The following is a 24,631-nucleotide window of genomic DNA, read 5'->3' as shown; positions in this document are numbered from 1 at the left end:
CCGCACCAATATACATTAAGCGCCATATAGAGAGCCTCATAGACCAATTCAGGAATGAAGTTATCAATGACCTGAAGCTAGAAGTATGCAGAATAGTTAGAGAAATGCTAAGCACCACCCAGGAAAAAACAGATGGTGGAATGGAAGAACGGAAAAAGAGGGGAGAATTGCTTGATGGAGAAAACAGAGAAAGCATTGAGTATGTGAAGCAGGTTCAAAGGGACTATCAAGAAATTAAGAAGTCTATCCAAGACTGGCATAACAGCTTGAAAGAAACTAAGGACAGACTATCTGAATTGGAGGGCAGACTTGAAACATGGGAGAATGAAATGAAAAACTTCTTAAAAATAACAAAGAAACACACAGTAATAATACAAAGACAAGAAGATGATAAGAGGAGCCATAACTTAAGGATTAAGAACATAAAAGAAGAAGTAGGGACACAAACAAGTGAACTACAAAAGCTACTCACAGAAATAATCCAGGAGAATTTTCCTAATTTAGCAAAAGGTAAAGATACTCAGATGTATGAGGCATACAGGACCCCAGCTACCTACAACCCTAACAGAGAAACACCCAGGCATATAATAATAAAAATTCCAGAAATTCAATACAAGAACAGAATATTAAAAGCTGTAAGAGACAAGAAACAGATCACTTACAAGGGAATACCCATCAGAATTACAGCAGATTTCTCTTCACAAACCATCAAATCACGAAGAGCATGGGGAGAAATAATTCAAGCTTTGAAAGATAATAATCTCCAGCCAAGATTGAGATATCCTGCACAACTGTCCCTGGAAATTGATGGAAAAACGAGGTGTTTCCAGGATAAAGAGGAACTGGGGGAATTTGCAACCACCAATTCAACCCTACAGAAAGTATTGCAGGATATTCTAAAAAAAGAAAAATACAAAGAACCCAGAAATAGTGGCGGGGAGGCCACAACGAATGGAGCAGAGAACAAAATGAAGAAGACAAACTGACAGCTACTGACAGAAAAAGAGCTCAACAGAAATGAGACAGAGAAGATTGGATGATAGGAACAGCTTTTTTTTGGAGAAAATGACATCTTAATAGGTAATGCTGATTTAGTACCATCTTGTTTTGAAGTCTCATCTAGCTTTTGTTCTTCTGTCTCCAATGGTCTAAACAGGTTGTATCTTATTGGATTTTGTTATGTACGATAGTATAAGCAAAAACCTTTTAAAGACAAGGAGATTATACAGAGACCATTGTTCATTTTCTGTTAGTCGATTCTAAATACTCTATAATGCTGTCATTCTCTTAAATGGTTTTACATTGTTTTGATATACTTAATGCTACAGTATATGAAGTTGTACTCAAGGACTTCAGGGAGGGAGTCAATATGGTAACTATTTTTGGGTCAGGATTATCTGGTGGTGAAACACTATTCTGCTTAAATGGTTATGTTTTGATCTGCCCTGTTTCGCTGTTATGCCCTCTTTTTTCTCAATCTCCACTCCATTATTTACTTTTTTATTTTTATCCATTTAATTAAAGGGAAAAATATAGCAGGATATAATATAGTAACCCACTTTGACTTTCTATTATCTTGATTTGAAGCCCTGTATTACTCTCACCATCTTGTTTTTGACTGAGGTTCCTCTATTCTGTTTTGCTGGATAGTATCAGGTTCGAAAGTTTAGGCATCAGCTGAGAAGATAATGAGATTCATTATAACGCCCATTCTCGTTGACTTTTATCTACTTTTGAAGACCTACAATATCTCCAATGTTTTGGTTTTGTCGGTTTTATTCTTAACGGTTTTGTTCAATTGTATTACAACTAATGATATAGGCAATTCTATTAGAAATAGCGGGAGGCATTATGGTAACCATTGTTGATCACCTTGTATTATGTTTTTATATTATCTATTATGTCCACCCTTTTGACTTGACCGATTCTGTTCTGTTATGTCACATTTGGTTTTACTCTCTTCCAAAAAAGCAATAAGAACCGTGGGAGCAATGAAACCCAAAATGTGTAATAGTCACTGTACAAAAGAGAGGAAAAGAAAGTGCTCTGAACTATATAACTGCATGTATATTTAAATGTATAAGATAGAAAATGATATCACAGAGTTTTATTGGATCATTGAACAGAACTGTTTGCAGTATCATTGTTGGAATGTCCACTCTACAAGCTTTAATTTTGTGACTTGAACAATTATTTCTAAGATGGCAATATGTAATCCATTAACTAGTGATTTCCTACTGTGCATTTTTTTCTTCTGTAAATCTGTATAACTTGTACCCCTTCACTGTTTTTCTTTCTTTCTTTTCTTTTCTCCTTAAATTAAAAAAAAATGAATAAAAAAAAAGAAAAATGCTGGGGTTGGGCTGGGGATTTTGCTTAGCAGCATAAGCACCTGCCTTGCAGGCGCATGGTTGTGAGTTCGATCTCCAGTACCAAAAAAGAAAAAAAAGCGCGAGGGTTACTGGCATGCACCACTATACCCAGCATAAAGAGTGCTTTTATTTTTTATTTATTTATTTTTGGTACCGGGGTCGAATTCACAATTCACAACTCACCAGGCAGGCAATTGTGCCAATGAGCTAAATCCCCAGCCCTAAAAGGTACTTTTAGACAAAAGTTCTTTTTAAATGACTATATATCTAGAAAATAAAAAAGAATAAATTACAAAATTTCCACACCAAGAACTTCACAAAGATGGGCTGGGTTGCAGCTCAGTGGTGGAACATGTGTTTAGTATGTGTGAAGCCCTACTCAATCCCTAGCACCAACTAAAATGAAATAAAGATATATATCAATATATTTGCATCTTTCTACCTATCTGCACACACATAAACCCCTAGGAATACGTTTAACAAGTACAGAACCCATATGAAGAAAACTATGGAACACAAAAGAAGACCATGGAAAGACAAACCTTCTGAATAAGAAGACAACACATAAAATAACCTATTAAGATGTCAATTTTCCCTAGTTTATTAATATGACATCTTCATAATAGACACCGGACTAAACCAAGGTGCACTGAGGCAGCCAAAATTGAAGCAATGTGCAAGGACTTCATTGCCAACCAGGTGTGGTTGAGCCAAGGTCAAAAAGACCACTGGCACTAGCAAGGGGTGAGGTCATGATTTTATAGAGGAGTTTAGGTAGGAGAGGGAGGTACTGCTGAAGGGGATGCAAAATTTTGCGTCTCTGAATTTGGGGTCTGAGGCTAGACAGGGCAGTGTTGGGTACAGGGGATGCTGGCAGGCACAGTATGTCTCTTGTGGTTTTTCGTGGAACCAGCTCTTTGCAGGTTGAGCTGTGTAGGGACAGCTACTGGCTTCCTGTTGAACGTCATGCCACACTAGGTGCGAATAACAGATCTGTTTGGGGGAGTTTTTTCTCTCCCAGTTGGGTGGCGGTCTCATTCAGAGACCCAATAAAATACCAGCAAGATTTTTTTGTGTGTAGTATTAAGGACTGAACCCAGGGACTCACACATGCTAGATGAACACTCTACTACTAAACTACTTCCCCAGCCTTCCTAATATATTTATTTATTTCTTATTCTGATACAGGGTCTTGCTAAATTGCCCAGACTAGCCTGAAATTTGAGATCCTCCTGCCTCAGCTTCCTGAGCAGCAGAGATTGTAAGTATGAACAACTGTACCAGGACTAGCAGGTTACTTTCTCTTTCTCTCTCTCTCTCTTTCCTTTTTTTCTTTTCATCTTTTTTTTTTTTCTCCTTTTTTGACACAGGGTCTCACGATACAGTTCAGGCTGGTCTTTGAGCTCACTTTGTAGCCTAGGCTGGCCTCAAACTTGCAACGATTTTCCTCCTTCAGCCTCCTGAGTGCTGGGATTAAGGCCTGCACCATCATGCCCAGCTAGCAGGTTACTTTAAAATCAACATGAATTGAACCTAAAATTTTATGGGAGAATAAACAAGAATGGCCAATTAAACTGAGTATGATAAACCAAAAAGAAAAAAAGACAGACTAAAACATTCAATTATACATACTATGTTTCTTAGTAATTACACCTATGTAGCCAGGTACAGGCAGGAGGATTGCTTGAGCCTAAGAGTTTGAAATCAGCATGAACAACATAGTAAGACTGTCTAAAAAGAAAAACAAAATTTTTAAAAGTAAAACTAAAATTTTACACACTGGAAAATTATGCTAGATTTTCACATTCAACCTCATACTAGGATAAGTTCCATATGGCTCAAAAAGTTAAGTATAAAAATAAACACAAAGCCATAAAAGTTCTAAAAGAAATTAGGGAAGACTTTATGAACTCAGAGTGGGAAAGCCCTTTATTTTTAAAATTTTTTTCCAGTACTGGGGATTGAACTCTCAACTTCATGCTTGATAGGCAGGTGCTTATGGCACAGGGCTAAACTCCTGGCCCATAATCTTCACTCAAACTATAGAAGGCATAAAAGAAAATATTGGTACATTTGATTACAAAAAAGATGGAACTCTCATGGGTAAAAGACTACTACATGCAAAAGTGACAAAACATAAAAGTGTATCAGAGAAGAAATCTTTTTTTTCGCGTGGGCAATACCATGAACTGAACCCAGGGCTTTGACACAAAGCAACATTTTCAGCCCTTTTTTATTTTGAAACTGTATGTGAATCCTACTTAAGCCCTTTCTAAATCAGTAAGTTGAGTGTCCAGATTGGGCTTAAATTTTCAATCTTCCTGCTTCAGCCTTAGAAAGTGCTGGAATTATAGGCATATACAAGCAGCACTATGCCCAGATGAGAAGATAATCTTATAATATACTCTAAGCTTTTAGGGAATTGTAAGAAAAAGAATAACTTAAAGAAAACAGACAAAAACAGCTTACCAAGTCAAACCAAGCCAAATAAAAAAAAAATCGCCTCTAAACCTTTTAAAAGAGTGCTCAATTTTACTCATAAAAATAAACAAAAAACTATATTTTGGGGTGAGGTTCTGGGTTTAATGAGTGTCAGGCTAGCATATGTGAGGCCCTGAGTTCAAACCTCAGTACTACAGAGAAAACAAAACAATAACATTGCTATGGGAAAACAAGAACAATGCTATGGGAAAACAGTCAATTGCTGTTCTTTCAATTACAGGCATTTAGCCATTATTGGCCAGAAAATAAACAGATACAAACCTTGTCTCAAAATAAAAATAAGTAAGCCAGGATAATGCCTGTAATTCTAGCACTCTAGCAAGGCAGGAAGATTAAGTTCAAGCCCAGCCTGGGCAACTTAGTGAGACTATGTCTGAAAAGAAAAAAATAAAAGGGCTGAGATACAGTTCAATGTGAAGGCCCTGAATTCAATTCCCAGTACAAAAAACAAAACAAAACAAACAAAAAAAAAACCACAGCTATACAGATATGCATTAAAAAATACAAATACTTAGAAACTGGAAGGATAAGCTACTTCTAAGTGAAAAGCTTTTCTATTTTCTGTTGCAATTGCTTACTGGTTAATGGCTCGAATACAGTGATGATGGCAGGAATGGAAAGGAATAGATGTAAATAGCAAGACTGGGAAATAAACCTGTGGGATCTGACAGCTGACTGGCTGTGAAAAGCTGGTGAAAGAGAAACATGTAAAGTGTAGGGACGCAGTGGTATCACTGACAGGAATGGGGAATCTGGAGGAAGAACTGGTTTAGAGAAAAAGCAATGGGTTCAGTTGTAAGTGCATCTGAGGTGAGTGGGAAAGTGGGTTAGGATGGCAAGAAGGCTGCTGGAAATGCTGGTCAGAAGGGGAGTTCGACTTGAAGACAGAGTGCAGGGGACACTTGCAAATGGCAAGGAGGGTACTGAAAGGGCTGAAGGGTCTTGGTGGGCACACTGGCTGAGATGAGAACCTAGAGGACTGCCCATGACTGTGAGCAGAATGGGGAAGAGAAACCAGTGTCACAGGGAATGCTGGGGAGATTAGAAGAGCATGTAACACATCAGCCAGTAGTGGGCAGTCTCAAGAAGATGCAGCGAAGGGCCAAGGGGTGAGAGCCACAGTAGCAATGTGTGTTATCTCTAATTGTCACACACAGCAAGCAGTCATGTAAATAGTATTACTGTACCATTTTACAAAAAAGAGCATTAACTGAGCTATGTGACTCCAACGCCTACAACATAACTTTGGGAGATCAGAATTCTAACACTAATTTTACCACTACATTAGCTCTATGTCCATGGGCAAGCAACGGTGCCTTTCTAAGCTTACCTCACTTGTCAGCAAATTGAAAGAATTCACATAATCATCTTCAGTTCTTAGTGTCTGATTAAAGTAGAATGAAAGAAATAAAAGTAGAAAGAAATATATACACAAGAGGAAATGAATTAAAAATTTAACCCATATTCAGAAGGATAAACTATACCTTTTTTTTTTTTTTATGAGTAGAAATATTTATTGAGAGAAAGAAAGCTTCTGTCTGAGAGACAGAGACAGAAGGGGTCCCAAGTAGGTTGCCCTTTTTTTTTTTTTTAAACTATACCTCTTTAAGTGATTAAGACATCATTAAAAGAATTAATGAGCTGGACATGGTAATCCCAGCACTCTGGGAAGCTGAGGTAGGAAGTTCCAAAATTCAAGCTCAACTTGGACAACTCAGCAATTTAGTGAGACCCTATCTCAAAAAAAAAAAAAAAAAAAAAGATAAATAAATAAAATTTAACGAGATGTGAACAGGAAGAATTGGCCAAGAAGATGACAATGCTGAATGTTCTAAATTCTGTCTGTCTGTTGCTGAGACAGAGTCTCACTATGTTGCCCAGTCTGGTCTTGAACTTGTGGGCTCAAGTGGTCCTCTTCCCTCAGCCTCCACAGTAACTGACTACAGGTATGTGCCACACTAAATGCTTTATGCAGTGAATTTTCAAGCAATAAATCTATTCTATGATATATGAAATCAACAGCTGTGAAATCCTACTTATATATTTCTTCAAGTGACATACAATAAGAATTAAAAATGTTCACACCTGGGCTGGAGATACAGCTCTATGTTAGAATATGTGTTTAGAACCAGGTTAGAACCAGGTCCTGGTTTCAATGCCAGAATTTTTAAAAAAAAATAAAGTTTTTCCTACCTGGAAATGTATAAATGCTGCTCTTATTAAATCAGTTGAATGACATAAAAAGGGGGAAGATTCCAAGGCAAACAAAGTTCACGTACTGAGGATTGTCCTGCAGAAAGAGAAAATAGCTATTTATAATGCACTTTTGTAATAAGCAAACATCTGGAAAGGTACATAAAATAATTATTTAAATTACATGGAAGGCTGTATCCTGTAGGATATCTATAGGTACTTTTTTCTAGCACTTAGTTGGGAAAAAAAATAGGTAATCTGAGCTGGTACCACAGCACAGGCTAGAATTTCAGCACTACTGGAAGCTGAGGCAAGAAAATTCAAATATGAACCCCACCTGGGAAATGCAGTGACCTAGCAGCTGGTTCTGTAGGTCAGTTCGGAGGTCCTGGGTTCAACCCTACTAGTACCATTGGAAACACAGGAGCTGAGTAAATTACTCTCTTCCCTCCATTGTAAACACCACCCTAATTGTTACCCATTGTCCTAAAAGAGGTACAAAATAAAATAGCAAAAGCCTAGGTCACCATGCCCTAAGTAGCAGAACACTGACACCCAAGAGAGGAAGTGGGAGGCACCTCATGAGAGGTGGGTGACCCTTTAAAAAATACAAGGAAACTTGAATTATAAAAGCTCTTTTCCCTTTCCCCTTTTGTCTGTTCCTGCCGCTACAGTCCCATGACTTCAATAAACATAGCTGCTCACTACATATGTGGGGAGCACACCTGGCATTTGTTTCCTAGTGGTACACAAGAACACAGACTATTTTTGGCCTATTCAACTGTAACTGGTGAGCCAGTCAGGTGTACCTTACCAACCTTCGGAGACCTTCCTGGACACTGAGCCAAGGGACGTTAATACACAGCAACCCAGAGACCTTGCCAGATATTACAGGCAGCTGCAGCCCAGAGACCTTTGGAGACCTCAACAGAAGTGGACAACCAGACAACCCAGCCAGCAAGGAAAGTAATTCCCCACTCAGTCAGGAGACTGTCTTTTCCCCTTTCTGGGAAAAGAACGGATTCCCTGAGGAGAAGCAGAGCAATCACCTCGAGGAAAAGATTAGATTGTGGGACAAAAGACTTCTGTCCTTATGGGGGACATATGGGACCCTGCTGATCAGTTGGGCTTACGTTATGCTGTTGACACATACAGTGGAAAGTCTGTCTTGGAGGGTGTGGCACCTCAGCAGGGGTGGGCATAAGCCGAGCAGAGCAGGGAGAAGGCAGGGATTGACAAATGCTTTGGTCTGGCCCAGCCACCCAAGTAGGGGACCAGGAGACACGGACCTGGCCTACCTGGACTGTCACTTTTCTCTGTGGAGTACTTGTTATCCTGCCCTGGACTTGGACAACTCTTTGCTTAGCACCAAGTGTGTTTGTGCTTCCCTGGGGATCAGAGACTCATGTGGAATGCTTCTTTTCCATAGGTTTTAGTAGTCTTCCTTTTTTTCCCCCTCTCCTTTAGGGTTTTAGCCGTCTGAGTGTTCCCTTTGTTTTAGATAATTCAAAAAACAGGGTTAAATCAGGAGAATCACCAAGAGTTTGAGGCCAGTTCAGTTCAAGGCCAGTCTAAACTACATAGTGAGACCATCTTAAAAAAACCCAAAAAAACAAAAAAAAAACCCCCCAGAGTTAAAGGTACAGTGTCGTCCTACATGAGAAGAGGAAACTTTGTCCCTTTTAAGCCTCCCACCACCATTTCTGTAAGCAGCGGCAGTGGCAGAAGACAGCAGCCAAACAGGCTGACTTATCTCTGGGTCTCAAAGAGCTATTGCTTCCTGGGGTGGTTTGCTGATACTGGTTTGCGCTCCCTTTTATTCAGTTTCCTTTCACTATGATAACTGTGGCTTTGTTTATGCTGCTGTATGAAAGGTTTAGGAATTCAGCCTCACCAGGCTTAGACTAACCAGAACAGCCCTATCAAGTTCCCACTGATGGGGACTACTGACCCAGGGACAAGCCTGCTAGAATCCTAGATCCTAATCTTTACTCGTATTTACAGATGGGGATGATCTCATGTATTCCTTCTGAGACCCTGACCAATGACTTCTTAATCACTGGAACAAGTTCCATAGTAAGACTGTCAAAGAGATCATCTTATATTCCTGTGAAATAACAAATGGCCTGGATATCCACTTGGGAAAATGAAACATAGCCACCCTTTGGCATTGAAATATAAAGTCACGTTTCAGTTATACCTTTCCTGTAAGGAACAAAACAAATGTTCAAAACTGCCTTGTATGCAAGCCTTTATAGCCCTCAACCAGCAGCCCGATCTGTGCCTCAGCAGTCACCATTTCTCAGGAGCTGATGCTGCAGGACTGTTCCTTGCCAGGACGTCCTCCTTTCCACAGCAACCTGCTCAGTCAGTGCCCTCAGGACTTAAAGGCATCTCCTGAGCACACTCCATTCTTGGTCTGGGTCTACATACTGTAGAGCCTTAGACCCAGGGAATTCAACATCTAAACTCACTGCTGCTCTGTGCCTTCAAGAAGTGACAAGCTCTGAGGTACTTATGGACATCCATCCATGCACGGGAAAACAGGGGAGATTTCCTGAGGATGCTGGTAAGTTTGATGGTACTTTCTATACTCTAACAATGGCTTTTCATCTGACCTGGCAAAATGTCCAATTCATCTTCATTTCTTGCTGGATTATAAAGGCTGCAAAGCAGGCCAATGATGAAGCCTTCGCAGCTTCACTCTGATCATCAGTCAGCTGCTACATTTTTTGGGTCTCAAGAGGAGCCTAAGTGGGATTATAACACAGGGGACAGAGAAGCTACATGAAAGTTATACATCAAGGCTATTTTAGCTGGTATGCAACAAAGGAAGCCCAATACCATGAATTACAATAAGCTTAGGTCTATTAGGACCCCAATGAGAACCCAGTTGCTTTTTAGCTTCAGCTTCAAGAAGCCCTCCATAAATATACTAACTTAGACACTGATTCCAGAGAAGGTCAGAATATCCTAAGGCAGTATTTTATTAGTCAGCTGCAGATATTAGGAAAAGGCTCCAAAAACCCCAACAAGAGCCCATAGTCCAAAATAAGCCAATTGGTTGATGAAGCTTATTCAGTGTTCAGTATCCATGATGAAGTAGAGGACAACAAGAACTGGAGAAGGAAAGGAGGTGGTTAAGGCCATGTCTGCCCTGTTTTGATAAGGCTTATGACAAAGCTCACAACTAGCGGAAAAATCAGAGGTAACCCGAAGAGCAACAGGAGCAAGTCAGAGTGCTTCAAGTGCACGCAAACAGGGCCCTGGGCACAGGAACAGCCCTCGTCGGACCTGTCCGAACAGGAAGGCCCTTGGCATAGAAAGAGACTGCCCAGTTCCCTGAGAGGGATGAGGTCACCCCTCACCAGGGTGCCAGGGAAGAAAGTCTAGACAATGAGTGGTGATGTGCCTGAGGCATCCTGCAAGGCTCCCAATCAAGAGCATCATAATTACTCCAGAGGAGCCTGGGTCTCTGGCGTGAGGGAGTGAGCAAATAAGTGACATTCCCCTGTAATACTGGCTCAACCATCCACTTCTAGCTTCTTACTGAGGTGAGATTTCATCCCATTCTAAAGCTGTTGTGGGCCTTGAGAGAGTTTACCAGACAGCTTTCTTTACCCCTACTCTGAACTGCTGTCTGGGAGATTTCTTTTTCCACTGCCTTTACAGGGATACTGGAGTGTCCCATACCAATAGCTGGGAGAGATACGCTACTCTTGCTACTCAAGGTCACCCTGATACTCAAACCTGTGTCTCAGTTTCTAGGGACTCAGCCTGACCTCTTGGAGCCCACCTTCTCTGCCAAGAGTAGATCCTCAACCACAGTATGATGGCACCCCAGGGAGGAGGGCTCTCAAGGCTACAACAATGCTCATTCAGCTAAAAGACATTATATCCTCACAGGAAACAGCATTTCCCTATTTAAGAAGCTAGATTGGGGTTAAAGCCCATTACTGATAAGTTTTTGGCCATGCCAGTCCCTGTGCAATACACCCATTTTACCAGTAGTCAAGCCATCAGGAGAATTCACCTAGGAGATCAGATCTCAGAAGATGCCATGAGTGCTATGGCACACAGGCTCATTGGGCCTAAAATCCATGTTACAACTCAGGTCTGTAAGGCGTCTCCTGTCTGTGCCCTTCAGAATTACAGACTCATCGTTCCCCTCTGCCTGAACAGGTTCAGAGGCAAGGGTCCTCCCTGGGAGAAAACTGACAAGGAGACTTCGCCCATATGCCTACATGTAAAGGATATGCACACCTCCTGGTATACACTGTTTCTGGGGAAACAGAGGCAACAGGGTCTAGAGTTGGCTGAAGTGCCCCTTAAAGAAGTAATCCCTGCGTTTGAATTGCCTAGATTTATTCAGAGTGATAACGGACAATTTCGTATCTCAAATCACACAGGGATTTATCAAGGCACTGGGAATTAATTATCATCTCCATACTGCATGGAGATCCTGATCATCAGGAAAGGTTGAGAGAGCCAACCAAACTCTCAAACCTTAACCAAGTTCTGTCAAGAAACTCACCATAAAGTGGCCAGATTGCCTTCCAACTGCCTTAATAAGGTTCGGGCAGCCTTCAAATCCAACTCATTTGACATGCTTTATGGAAGGCTTTTTTGGACATCTACTCATTGACACTGAAACCTTCCAACTCCCTCAACACATAACCCATCTAGGAATCTCCCTGGAATATGGAAATAAGAGTCTTCTATTCCCAGGGTCTTGCAATAATTGTTAACTGTCTAAAGTCCAGGTCCTAATCAAGACCTAGGAAGAGGCTGAACCCCAGAACCAACTTTTACCCAAATGGAAAGGCCCTTTCACAACCCCATTCGCCACTCCTTCTGCCATGAAATACAGGGAACAGATAGATAATTGGGTTCACCTCTCCAGGATAAAACTCAAACCATCTGTGACATCAGAAGACAAAGAAGGACCATAAACTTCATAAACCTGTAAACCAATAGATGACCTCATGTTCCTTTTCAGAAAAGAAAACACCAACCACTCTGGTGAACCAGATGAGTAAAACACTTTGCTCCCTTCTAAGTAAATAGTGCAAATATATTCACCACTGTCTTGTTTATTATACTTAAAGTCTCTGTTTCAAGTTATAACATGATATCTTTTTTTAATTTATTTTTTATTTTTTGGTTTTTTTTCCATTTTTATCGGTACCAGGGATCGAACTCACAACTGCCTGCTTGCAAGGCAGGCGCTGATGCCGCTGAGCTAAATCCCCAGCCCCTATAACATGATTTTCTTTTGCGATCATCCTGGATTCTTAAAAAATTGCCCTTAACAAGAGATAGTAAACAGTGACTACCTATATTAGATTTTAAAGCCAATCACATCTTTCCCCTATCATCAGCACTATTTGACAGCCTAGATGAACTTGCCCAGAGTATTTCCTTCCTTTGAGACAAGCTAGACTCACAAGCAGCTACTGCAGTACAAGGTCAGAGGGACGAGGTCTCCTAACAGTGAACTGAAGGGATTATGTCTGTCCCTAAATGAAAAATTTACTTCCCTTGTTAATAGGTCTGAAATGGTAAGAGACACGGCACAAAAAGTGGCTGGCCATGATTCTAAGATCCATAAAAAAACCTTTTGAGTCATGGATGTCCTAACCAAGTATCTGAACTTGGGGGTCTTGGTTACTGTTCTGGACACGGCCTTTATTAATGCTCCTCACAGCCTTACTATTTAGATATTACACAGTCTCTCTCACATTGTTTCTTCTTGTTTGAAAGCAGTCAAATTATCAGGTGAGGCAAAACTTAAAAGCAAAACAAGTCTCCCCAATTTTAAGCAGTTTTCTCCTTGGACTTCCCCCTTGTCTATGGTTGCTGCTCCTTGTTCTTTGTTTGTTTGTTTGTTTTGCCTTTTTCTTTTATCGGTACCAGGGATCCAACTCACGACCACAAACTTGCAAGGCAGGCGCATATGCCACTGAGCTAAATCCCCAGCTCCGCTGTTCCTTGTTCTATTACAAATAAAGTTAGAGACTTTGTTCCTGTAAGTAAGGTTTTATGACCCCTCGCTTCTGTAAGATCCTGTTTTCCACCAAGATAAATTACAAAACTGTCAATATTTAATTAACTGCCTTTATCCTGCTTCTGGAAACCTGCTGGCCAGCCCACCAGTTTCACACCACTAGGTAGATCAACCCTTTCAACCCTATGTATAAACTCAGTCCTTTTCTTTCCCAGGGGCTCAGTCTCTGGATAAGAATCTGCTGAGCAGATGCACATCTAAATAAATCCTCGTTTCACTCATTTATCTCTCGGGTCTCTTAAATTCTGCAACAGTGGTGATGACCATAATTTGAGATCAGAATCTGCTTCTACATTCACAGATCAAGAAATCTTTGGAGGAAGAGCTCAACTCTCTTGAACTCAAGATCAGTCAGGGCGAGAATTCCTTAGCCTCCCTTAGGTACAGCCACGGTCCCTACTCTGTCCTTGGTAGCTACAGAAGTTGGAACTTCCTTCTTTAACTCCCTTCAAAGGTTTTTCGGGACCAGGTCTGGAGGTGAAGGGGAGTACAGTTAGAAACAAAGGAAATGAGTAAGTCACTCATGTTCTTCTGTGCAACTGTAAATACCACCCTAAATGGTTATCCATGCTTCCACTGTCCAAACAGGTACAAAATAAAATACCAAGAGCCTAGTGGCAGAACACTGACACCAGTGAGAGAGGCAGTGGGAGCACCTCGAGTCAGAGGTGTCTGACCCTTTAAATACTGGAAGGCTACGTTCCTACGGGCCTTTTCCCCTTCACCTGTTCCTGTTGTTCCTGTTCCTCTGATTGTCAGTAAACGTAGCTATTTACTGCATACTATGGAGTGCACACCTTTCCTTGTCAGACACAAGAATCTGGACTATTTTTGGCCTATTCAAGTATAAAGTAGCACTGCAAAAGAAAGCCGGGCTAAGGAAAACAAAGCAAAACAAAAACATGTGGCTTCAAATTGTCCTGTTGCAGTTCTTTTTAGCAGGGCATGATGGTACATGCCTGTAATCCCAGCATTCGGGAGAGTGAGGCAGGAGGATAGATAGCAGCAAGACAAGGCCAGTCTGGGCTACGAGTAGGGAGTTCAAGGACAGCCTGTGCCACACAGCGAGACGCAGTCTCAAACACAAAGAAATGATTCTTTAAAAGTATGTATGTATATATAAATTATATGTATATATAACCTTAATCTTTTTGGGGGTATGTCCTGAACCCAGGGCAATTTCCTCAGCCCTTTATCATTTGTTTTTTTGAAGACAGGATCTCACTTTATAGTACAGAGCTCACAGAGATGCTTCTGCCTCAGTGTCCCAAGTGCTGGGATTATAGGCATGAACTACCATGCCCAGCCTTTTATTTTTTATTTTGAAATAGGTTCTTGCTAAATTGCACAGGCTGGGTTTTTAACTCGTGATCTTCCTGCTTCAGCCTTTTAAGAGTGGTGGGATTGCAGGCATGTACTGCCACACCTGACCTTAACCTCAACATTAAAGTATGAAAGACATTTTCCTCATATGCTCCAAGCCCAGGGTTTGATCTCCAGCACTATTAAAAAAAGGTATTTTAAGTCTACAAGATTTTCAATATTAAAATACTTAATGGCAAATTAAAACAACATACATTTCTAATTTTGACAATAAACTTTTTTTTTTTTTTGGTCTTTTTTGTTTTTATCGGTACCAGGGATCGAACTCATGACTGCCTGCTTGCAAGACAGGCGCTTATGCCGCTGAGCTAAATCCCCAGCCCCGACAATAAACTTTTTAAGATAACAGACTGTTCAGAGGCAGGCCTGCAGCTGATACCTCAACAGCAACAAAGGTCTCACCGCCTTATTTTATCAATAAGGTTTGCAAGACAATCACACAGAATAGTTGAAATACGCAATTTAAAAAATTCAATGTCTTTTAAAAGACATTAATGAAATGGGAAAAAATTATACCTAAATATGGCTCAGAAACAATTATAGTCACCGAGATCTTTCTTCAGTTTAGTAGATTGTACTAATGTAGTCCAATTTACATCTGCACTTGTAACAACTATTGTCATTTTAAAAACCAATTTCAGTTTCCATTGTATCCCAAACCTTTCCATTACGAAGAAAAACTTTGTTCAACTATCTTTTTCACTGACTGTCATTTTTTTTTAAATATACAGAATGTTGGGCTGGGGATTTAGCTCAGGCAGTCGTGAGTTCGATCCCCGGTACCGATAAAAAGGAAAAAGACAAAAAAAAAAAAAAAAAAAAAATTATATATATATATACACACACACACACAGAATGTTAGGGCTTTATTTCCATAAGCAGTGGGAAAATAAATTTTATACTTGTTTTTAAATGGTGGCAAAATTTTGCATAAATTAAAGGTAGGAAAAAACCAGAAGGGTAAGGGAAAAATGGGCTCTGCAGTGCGAGTTTGGGCTGAGTAAAAAGTGTTGAACATATAAAAATAAAAAATACAACTAAGGGCCAAGGATGTAGCTCAGTGGCACAGTGACTACCTGACAAGCACAAGACCCTGAGTTAAACTCCTGGTACAAAAAAAAAAAAAAAAAAAAAAAAAAAAGAAGAAATCTAGAGCGTAGGCATAATAACCAAATTTAATTTGTTAAGCCAAATAATGAAGCTGAAAATTCCCACCAACTAGGCATGGTGACTTGCCTGTCATCCCAGCACTTTGGGAGGCTGAGGCAAAAGGATTGCAACTTTGTGCCTAGCTTGGGCAACTCAGCAAAAACCTGTCTCAAAGTAAATAAAAACAGGTTGAGGAGTTACTCTATGCAAAGGCCCTAAGTTGAATCCCCGATATGGAAGGGGAAAAAAAGCAAGAAAGAAACTGCAATGTGTTTCAGAACTTTACCACCACACATTTTTGTGGCTTTCAGAATGCTAACTTATACAAAGGCAAACACAAAAATTTTGACCCATATTTGGGTGCTCAGAGAGAGTGTAATCATTTTAAACCTACATGTGTACCTAAGAACAGCAATGCTGTTTTTTTTTTTTTTTGGTGCTGGGGATGGAACTCATGACCTCATGTTCGCAAAGCAGGCACTTATGCTGCTGAGCTAAACCCCCGGCCCCAAGCCTTTTTTAGACATGATCCTTGTGTTTTCCAACTTCAAATGCATGTCCTTTATTATCTTCTAGGAACTAGGGTGGCTGTTATTCAGATGAAAAATACTTTATCAAAGAAGAGATTTCAGGGCTGGGATTTAGCTCAGTGGCATAAGCACCTGCCCTGCAAGCAGGCAGTCTTGAGTTCGATCCCCGGTACGGATAAAAATGAAAAAGACAAAAAAATTAAAAAAAAAAAAGAAGAAGAAGAAGAAGAGATTCCAGGGAAAGATCTGTATTTTATAATTTGCAATCTAAACTTCTTAAGTTTTAGTATTTGAAATTAGAATATTATTCTAACATATATATTAAGAAGGCCTTAGATAAAATTATCATCTGGATTGGCTTGCCAAAGTGTGTTCTGATGTTGAATCATAAATTATAGACTTTGGGCCAGATGCAGCTGAAAGCCACAGGACTGACTCAAAGCTGTAGAGATTTTTCTGGAGAGTTAGAAATATAATTCCAGGGCTGGGGGTTTAGCTCAGTGGCACAAGTGCCTGCCTGGCAAGTGTGAGGTCATGAGTTTAATCCCCAGTACCAAAAAAAAGTACATGAGGAGAAATATAATTCCAAGAAAGCAATTTCATCTTTTGCTTGTATTTTTGTTTGTCTGTTTTTTGAGGCGGGGTCTCACTATGTAACCCAAACTGTCATGGAATTTGTGATCCTTTTATCTCAGTCTTCCAAATGCTGGGATTACAGGTATGTATCAACCATGCTTAACTATAATTTCATCTCTCTCGTGTTTCTTTCTTTCTTTCTTTTTTTTTTTTTTAGCATTTTTGAGATAGGGTTTTGATATGTAGTTCAGGCTGGCCTTGAATTCACTATATAGCTCAGGCTAACCTCAAACTCAAGAGGATTCTTTTGCCTCAGCCTCCCAATATAATTTCATCTTTTGATTTAATAATTTTATAGTATAGCCAAGTGTGGTGGCGCATGCCTATAATCCCAGCACTCAGGAGGCTGAGAAAAGAGGATCATTGCAAGTTTGAGATCAGCCTGGGCTACAAAGTGAGCTCAAGACCAGCCTGAACTGCACAAGACCCTGTCTCAAAAAGAAAAAAAAAAAATTTTATACTGTTACGAATTCCGTACAGCTATGCATAATTTCTTTTCCTACTTTTATAAGAAGGGCAGCTACTGAAACTGATAGGTGAAATGCATCTATTCAACAGGTAGATACTGAGCACCTACTCCATACCAAGGAATACCTGGCTCTGGGACTACAGTGAATGAGTCAAAGGTCAGTGCTCTGAGGCTGGGTGTAAGAGCTCAGGGAGAGAACTTGCCTAGCCTAGCCTGAGTGAAGCTCAATCCCCAGCACAACAAAAATCACTGTTATTTAGCAGAAGAGTGCCTATCAGGAGAGAGAAAGGAAGAAAGGAGTTTGCTTTGTTTTGTGTTTTGAGACAGGATCTCACTAGGTAGTTGTGTGGCCTTGAACATGAGCAACTCTCCTGCCTGTCTCCAAATACTGAGATAACAGGTGTGCACCACCAGGCCTAACTAGCATGGGGTTTCTTTATGTAGTGATGAACATGTTCTTGACTTAGATAGTGGTAATGATCGCACAACTTTGCCAACATAACAAACTCTAAACTGTTCACTTACAAGAGTAAATCTTATGCTATTATGAGTTATATCTCAATTTATTTTTCTATTTTTTTGGCACCAGAAATTTAACTCAGGACCTTGCACTTGCCAGGCAGGCAATTATGCTGCTGAGCTATATTCCCAGCTTTCTCAATTTAAATAAATAGCCAATATTGGGTAATTACATACTAGGCACTATGCGAAGTACTTTATACTTACTATCTTACTTCTGTCCTCACAATAACCTTACAGGTAACACTACTGAGATTCTCACTGCATAGGTTAAAAAAAAAAAAAAAAGTGAGGCACAGATATTAAAAGAAAACTTCCAAGACTGCACTATGAGTAAATGAACAGATCAGAATTTAGGCTGACTGACCCCAAAGCCAGCAAACCTAAGTCTTGGACTCCTCTCCCCATTATAACATATGCAAACTGTCTAGCCCAATGCCTACTATGGAGATAAGGCTCAATAAATATTAGAAATTGTTAATATATGATCTAATTTGCATACCCAAAAGAAACCCAAAACAATAGAGAAACAAGGACCAGGAAGACGGATTAATGGTCTAATGCAATTGTTAAAACAAGAAATGGTGAAAGTGGCAGCCACGTGGACCACTAGGAGAAGTAAGAAGCCAACCCCTTCGTGTGAGCCAGCTGCTGTGCAGGTTAGGAGACAAGAGTGGGACCCTCCACCATCACCACCAGCAACCAGCTGATCCAGAGAAACACCGGCTGGGAAGACAGCTACTGTCTTGTAGTGTTTAGTATTTGATTGACTTTGCAGGCCTAATAGTGGTGGTCTGAGCATCTATTTGGATAACAATATGCAGTGTAGCAACTATGGGGAATCTCCTTCTGAAGGTGATAGCCATTGTCAATTCCCCATTATCTTGCTTTGAAGTCCTGTATTGTTTCCACTGTTTTGTTTTACTGTTTTGTTTCATTTGATTTTATTATGTCTGATGACACGAGCAGCTATTTCAAAGATAACAAAATATATTATGGTAGCCACTGCTAGTTTCCTTTTTTTTTTTGTCTTTTTGAGACAGTTCAGGCTATGCAGTTCAGGCTGGCCTTGAGCTCACTGTGTAGCCCCAGCTGGTCTGGAACTCGCAACAATCCTCCCACCTCAGCAGGCATGAGCCACCATGCCCGGCTGGTTTCCTATTACCTTGTTCCGAAGACTTATATTGCTTTCATTGCTTTGTTTTGATTGGTTTAATTCTGTTGTTTTGTTCAATTTTATTATATCTGATGATATGGGCAGCTATTTTGAAGATAACAAGAGGCATTATGGTAGCCACTATTTCCTATTATCTTGTTTTGAAGTCCTTTATCACTTTCACTATTTTGTTTTGATTGGCTTTTTTGTTTTTTTTTTAATTAAAAAATATGATGAAGAATTTATTAAGAAACTGGCAGTTCACGTAAAGCAAAACTCAGGAACTTTTTCAAGAACATAGCAATTGCCCACTACATTGGAATATATTACAACTTGGTAACATCTACAGTGTTTTAACATAAACTACAATCATAATAGTTTTTTGTTTTGTTTTGTTTTTGAGACATGTGTGGCACAAGCTGATCTTGAGTTTACTATGTATCTCAGGCTGGTCTCCAACTCCTAGTGATCCTCCTGCCTCAGCCTCCTGAGTGCTGAGATTATAGGTATGTGCCACCCAGTCCTACCATAATAATATTCTTGATGCATCAAGAAAAGTTTATTTTCAGAATATGTGATTACTGGCCTTGTAAATTGAAACAGCAAGTTAGACTAACTCATAGGAGACATCTAAAAGTCAAATGGAAACATTTAAAATGTCTTTAAGAGTTTCATACCTATAATAGTCCTAAGAATATTATAAAATTCAAGATTCCCATTAAGCTCAATGATCTTTCAAAAGGTGGTTGGAAAAGACAATTACTTATTTTAGGAACCATTAGGTTTAAAAGTCGTTGGAATACAAGGGAAAGACAGGTATTTTTATGATTAGACTGAAGATGTAGGTAAAAAAAAAATACATTTTAAAGCTGTGGTCCTGAAGATTAGCTCCTTAAAGATATATAACATTAATATTAATCTAGACGTTAGTGTGTCCCATCAGGGTCACCAAAACAAATCTTATTATCCTCCTTAGCAAAAATTTCTGGATCACATACTAGCTCACTGGAGTAGTAATTGATAGAACTGTGGGGGACCGGCGGCGGCTGAAAAGATAAGAAGTATGAAATATAAATGACTTTTATTTTGAAATTCAGGAGAGACAGCCCCACCACCCGGGGCGGGGCGTGTCATCTCCACCCGGGTCAGGAGATCTCTCTGTGGAACACATGGAGTGAGGCACATAAGTAGCCTGGGTTTGGGGTGGAACCTAAGGGGGCATTAGGGATGTACAGGTAGCCCATTGGTCTTTGGTCCCATAGGTAAATTCCTAAGGGTGGGGGACAGAGGAGCTCTTTGGCTTTACCTGCTTACAGTGTCCGGCCTGGGCCAAAACCCTTTCAGTAATTGTATCCTTGGGTGGACAAACATCCTTAAATTCTGTGAAGATTTAGGATTAAGCACAAAGACATTTAAGAGCTATGGTTTGAATGTTTGTGTCCCTTTCAAAACTCATATTGAAAATTAATTCTCTCTCTGCCTCTTGAGAGGCAGAGCCCAAATTTAGGCTATCAAGCAATAAGGCTCTCATGGAAGGGCTCTCAAGACCTTATAAAAGGACTTGAGGGGGCTGGGGATTTAGCTCAGCGGTATAAGCGCCTGCCTTGCAAGCAGGCAGTCGTGAGTTCCATCCCTGGTACCAATTAAAAAGGAAAAAAACAAAAAATAAAAAAGGACTTGAGCCCCTTTCGCCCCTTCCCTCCCTTCAGCTATGTTCATCCCCTGTGGAGAATTTAGCAACAAGGTGCCACCTTGAGAACAAAGAAAGGCTTTCACTTGACACTGGCACTGCAGGTGTCTTTATCTTTGACTTCCCAGCATTTATAATGGTGAGAAATACATTTCTGTTCTTTATAAATTACCCATTCTCCAGTACTTTGGTATAGCTCCACAAATGGATTAAGATAAGAAAAATTTGGAATTAAGTAAAACAAAAAATTTTTTTCTGACAGCTGGGTGTAGTGACCCAGGTCTGCAAGCTACTTGAGAGCTCGAGGTGGGAAAATTGCTGGAGCATATGAGTTGGAGCACAGCCTTCTGTCTCAGAGGAAAAAAAAAGCTGGGCATGGTGGCCCACTCCCGTATCCCAAGCACTGGGGAGGCCGAGGTAGGACAATCACTGTGAGTTCCAGGGTAACCCGGGCTCCATAGTGAGTTCAAGACACAAAACCCTGTCTCAAAAAATAAACAAACAAAATGAAGAGAATCAAAACCATAGTTGGAGGCCACCCACTTGGGACCCTTTCTGTCTGCTTTCTCCCAATAAGTATTTCTGCAAAAAAAAAAAAACCATAGCTGGAGCTGAATGTGGTATTATATGCCTGTAATCCCAGCACTTGGGAGGCTTAAGGGAGGTAGGATTGCCACAAGTTGAAGGCCAGCCACAGCTACATAGTGAGCAGTCTCAAACACACACACACACACACACACACACACACACACACGCGATGGTGAGTAAAGTACACCTGAGGTAAGAGTTGTCTGTCTGAGGGAAGAGAATTTATGACAAATGAACAGCAAGCACAAAGGCCCTGAGGTGGATCAGGCACGCAGATGTTGGAGTAACTTCAAAGTGGGATAAGAGGAAGGGCAAAGGGAGGGTAGATTGTGAGGTGGGAGAACACATAGGAACAGTCCACACAGGGCTTTGCAGACTATTATGGGGCCTTTCTTTGGCTTATAAGATGCCACTTGAAGACGGGAAGCCACTCTCAACTTACAGCAGAGAAGTAACAAAAACTTGCTTGGGGCACAGGCTCAAAAACCACATCAGAGCCAGAAGCAGTGGTGCACACCTGTAATCCCAGCTGTAAGGGATGCTGAAGCAGGAAGCTAGAGCGTTAAAGACCAGCGTAGCCAACTCAGTGAGACTCTGCCTGGAAAGTAAATACAAAGGCTAGAGGTGTACTTCAGAGGTAGAGCACTCACCTGGCAAGTGTGAGACTGTGGGTTCAATCACCAGACACCCCCCCCATCAAGCTTTTAAATATTAACATGTCGCAGAATTAAATCTATGAGCAATTGTTTTATCTAAAAATGCAATTTAAATGCTGAAGATCGGTTAAGGTTTTTATAGCTTCAGCAAGAGGGTCTCACCAGTTGCCACACTGCGCTTAGCAGGTATTTCCTCTGTCAGGTGGAGATCAATAACCTGACTAGGTAGCTTTTATGTGAAATTAGGTAAAGGTTCCGCACAAGTGAAAACATTCCGTTTACTCAATAAAGTTCTTTTTTTAAGGACAGAAGTGAGATTGTCTTGTGTGGTTAGGTCTCCACTAGATGTGAATCTAATTTCAGATACGTCGTGGAAAGATGTGGAAAAGCACATTTGAACTGCAAGAAGCCCAACCGCTAATTTACAAGAGAGTCAGGCTAAAGAGTAGCAGACCCGAACCTATGGTTCCGACGTCAGGAAACAGTTGGGCTGCGTGCTCCTTAGGAGCAGACAGGTCCCTTCCGTTCTGAGCTCAGAAAGGTCGCATCTTGATATAATCAGAGAATGGAATCGGGCTGAGCAGCTCGGACTGCCGCCCCGGGATGCCCTCGCCTGGCAGCGCCCGCCCCGCGCGCCCCACCGGGGCCGCTCAACCCGAGTCTTCAGCCCGCGTCCGCCGCCCGACCCTCCCTCGGCGCCGGCGCCCGACGGCTCCGTCCTAGCCGCCGCCAGGAGGCTCCGCGCGCCTTCCCGCCTTTCTTGGGGCCCGGCCGGACCGAGCCGGGCGGCGGGGCGGGCGCGGGCGGCGACGGCGCGGCCATTGTCCCACAGCCCCTCCCAGGCGCGCAGGAGGGGCGCCGGCGGGCGCAGGGCGCGGCCGCGCGCGGGGAGGAACGGCCCGGAACCAGTGCCCGCCGGCGCCCCGAGGCTGGTGCCGCGGCGCCTTCACTGTGACGGTCCCCAGCCCTCGGACTTGGCGCCCCGCTGCCGCCGCGCAGCGCCCGGGGCTGCAAATGGCGCCCGCTCGCTCTGCGCCTCCCGCCGCGCCCGGGCCGGACGTCTGCGGGCTGCGCGCCCGAGCCGCATCTGCACTCCCACGCGGCCGCCGCCCGCCTCGCCTCGCCTCGCCTCGCCTCCAGCGGTCCCAGCCTGCCGCGCCGCCGCCCTCCGCCTCCGCCCGGGCTCGGGCCGGCCGGCAGCCCCGACGCCCCGCCCGCCCTCCGTCCACCCGCGCCCAGCGCAGCCACTTACCGCGGGCCCTGGCGCACCGGCCGGCCGCGCGAGGGCCGGGGACGATTCCTGGTGCTTTCCAGGAGCCAGACCCACTCCCGAAGCCGCTCCTTTGCGCCCTAAAACGGGTAGCCCCAACGTGAGAGAAACAAAAGGTATTTGCTGACGTGGGCGTTGGACAGAAACGCCCGAGGGCTGGGGAACACAATTAAAGGGGCAACGCACAGATTTCAGGCACCAACCAGCAGCGTCGCCCACTCCCCCTGCCCTCGCCCACACCCCGCTGCACCCTCCTGAGGCGCGAGGCGCCCGGATTCCCTTGCGGAGGGCTGCGGAGCATTATTTTAGTCAAGAGCTGAAATTTTAAAAGGTACTTTACTCGGGAAAGGCGCCTCCGGAGGGCAGAAGGGCTGGATTTCTAGGATGTGGGGAATTTGGTTTAGGAAAGAGGAGGGACTTAGGCGTGCCCACAATTACTGTTTAAGTACATGTGACGTTATTGTACTTAAGTTGAGCGATGTCAAATAGAAGATGCTTCCACAGAATTTTCCCCTTGATTGAAGCAGTTATTTTAGTCGGAGATAACCCTGAATAAGCCTCTGCGGGTCACAGGCGTTTCATTCGAAGAAGAAAATCCACATAGACTGAGATAAGAGGACGTAACTTTTAGTTAGTATGAAATTAGTAGAAGTAGATTTTGTGTTTCCAAATACAAAAATTCGCTGCACATCAAGCTTCTCATCTGAGATACTGTGTCTCTGATAGAATACAAAGATCAGATTATACGTTTTCTAAAATAGTAAATCAGAGTAAATAGAGTTCTCTTTATACACAGATTTCATAAACTAGTTTCCTGCACTTTATGCTGGAATCAGATACTGAAAAGTACAGTATTTTAATAAAACTGGGGGCACTTTCAAAACGTATTTTAATTTTTTAAATGATTCTTCTCCTGTGTCTCCCCCCCCAACTCAAACACCCTTGGTTAACGGAATCCTGTATCTTAATCAAAGTTAGACAACCTTTGACACTGGTTTTATCAATAATTAGCGCGGTATTTTGAGGATCATATTTTGTGAGGATAAAAACTAGGCACAAGTCTCTCTTGTTTTGTTTTGGGAGATCGAACTCAGGACCTCATGCTTGCTAGGCAGGCGCCTTTAACTGATGAGCTAAATCCCCAGCCCTGAGTCTCTCTTAAGATCTCTTCTTTACTATTCCAGAGGTGGTTTGGGCACATTGTGAATAGGTAAATAGAAAGTATTTGAAACCCATTAGGTGTTTGATTCCTAGTACCAGAAAAAAAAAAAATTAGACATCAGCTGTTATGCAAGCCCACACATTGAAGATAACCCTGGAAAGACCTGGACAGTCCAGGAGTGGTGGCATGTGTTTCTAATGGTAGTTCTCTGAGAGGCTGAGGCAGGAAGATGGCAAATTGAAGCCGAGCAGGGGCAATTTATCAAGACGCTGTTTTAAAACTAAAAAAA

The 24,631-nt window shown here is 41.9% G+C and overlaps 1 protein-coding gene across 2 annotated transcripts in view; it reads right to left on the bottom strand.

Moving 5' to 3' along the window:
- The window catches only part of Zbtb8a (zinc finger and BTB domain containing 8A), a 41,959-nt gene extending 18,647 nt beyond the window's left edge, over positions 1 to 23,312 (bottom strand). The window contains exons 1-2 of one of the 2 annotated variants that reach the window (XM_013154145.3): positions 23,163 to 23,301; positions 7,068 to 7,164 (exon numbers count right to left, since the gene is read on the bottom strand). The gene's annotated coding sequence lies outside the window, so the exon portion shown is untranslated. Of the gene's footprint in view, positions 1 to 7,067; positions 7,165 to 23,162 lie in introns of both variants that reach the window. The other variant, XM_003471144.5, reaches the window with a different exon arrangement.
- Positions 23,313 to 24,631: the final 1,319 nt, after the last annotated feature.

This window comes from Cavia porcellus, unplaced genomic scaffold (assembly GCF_034190915.1).
Source record: "Cavia porcellus strain 051 isolate PalLab524CR breed Dunkin Hartley unplaced genomic scaffold, mCavPor4.1 scaffold_25, whole genome shotgun sequence".
Lineage (NCBI taxonomy): Eukaryota > Metazoa > Chordata > Mammalia > Rodentia > Caviidae > Cavia > Cavia porcellus.
The sequence above is the reverse complement of the archived record's forward strand: the minus strand, read 5'-3'. Positions and strand labels throughout refer to the sequence as shown.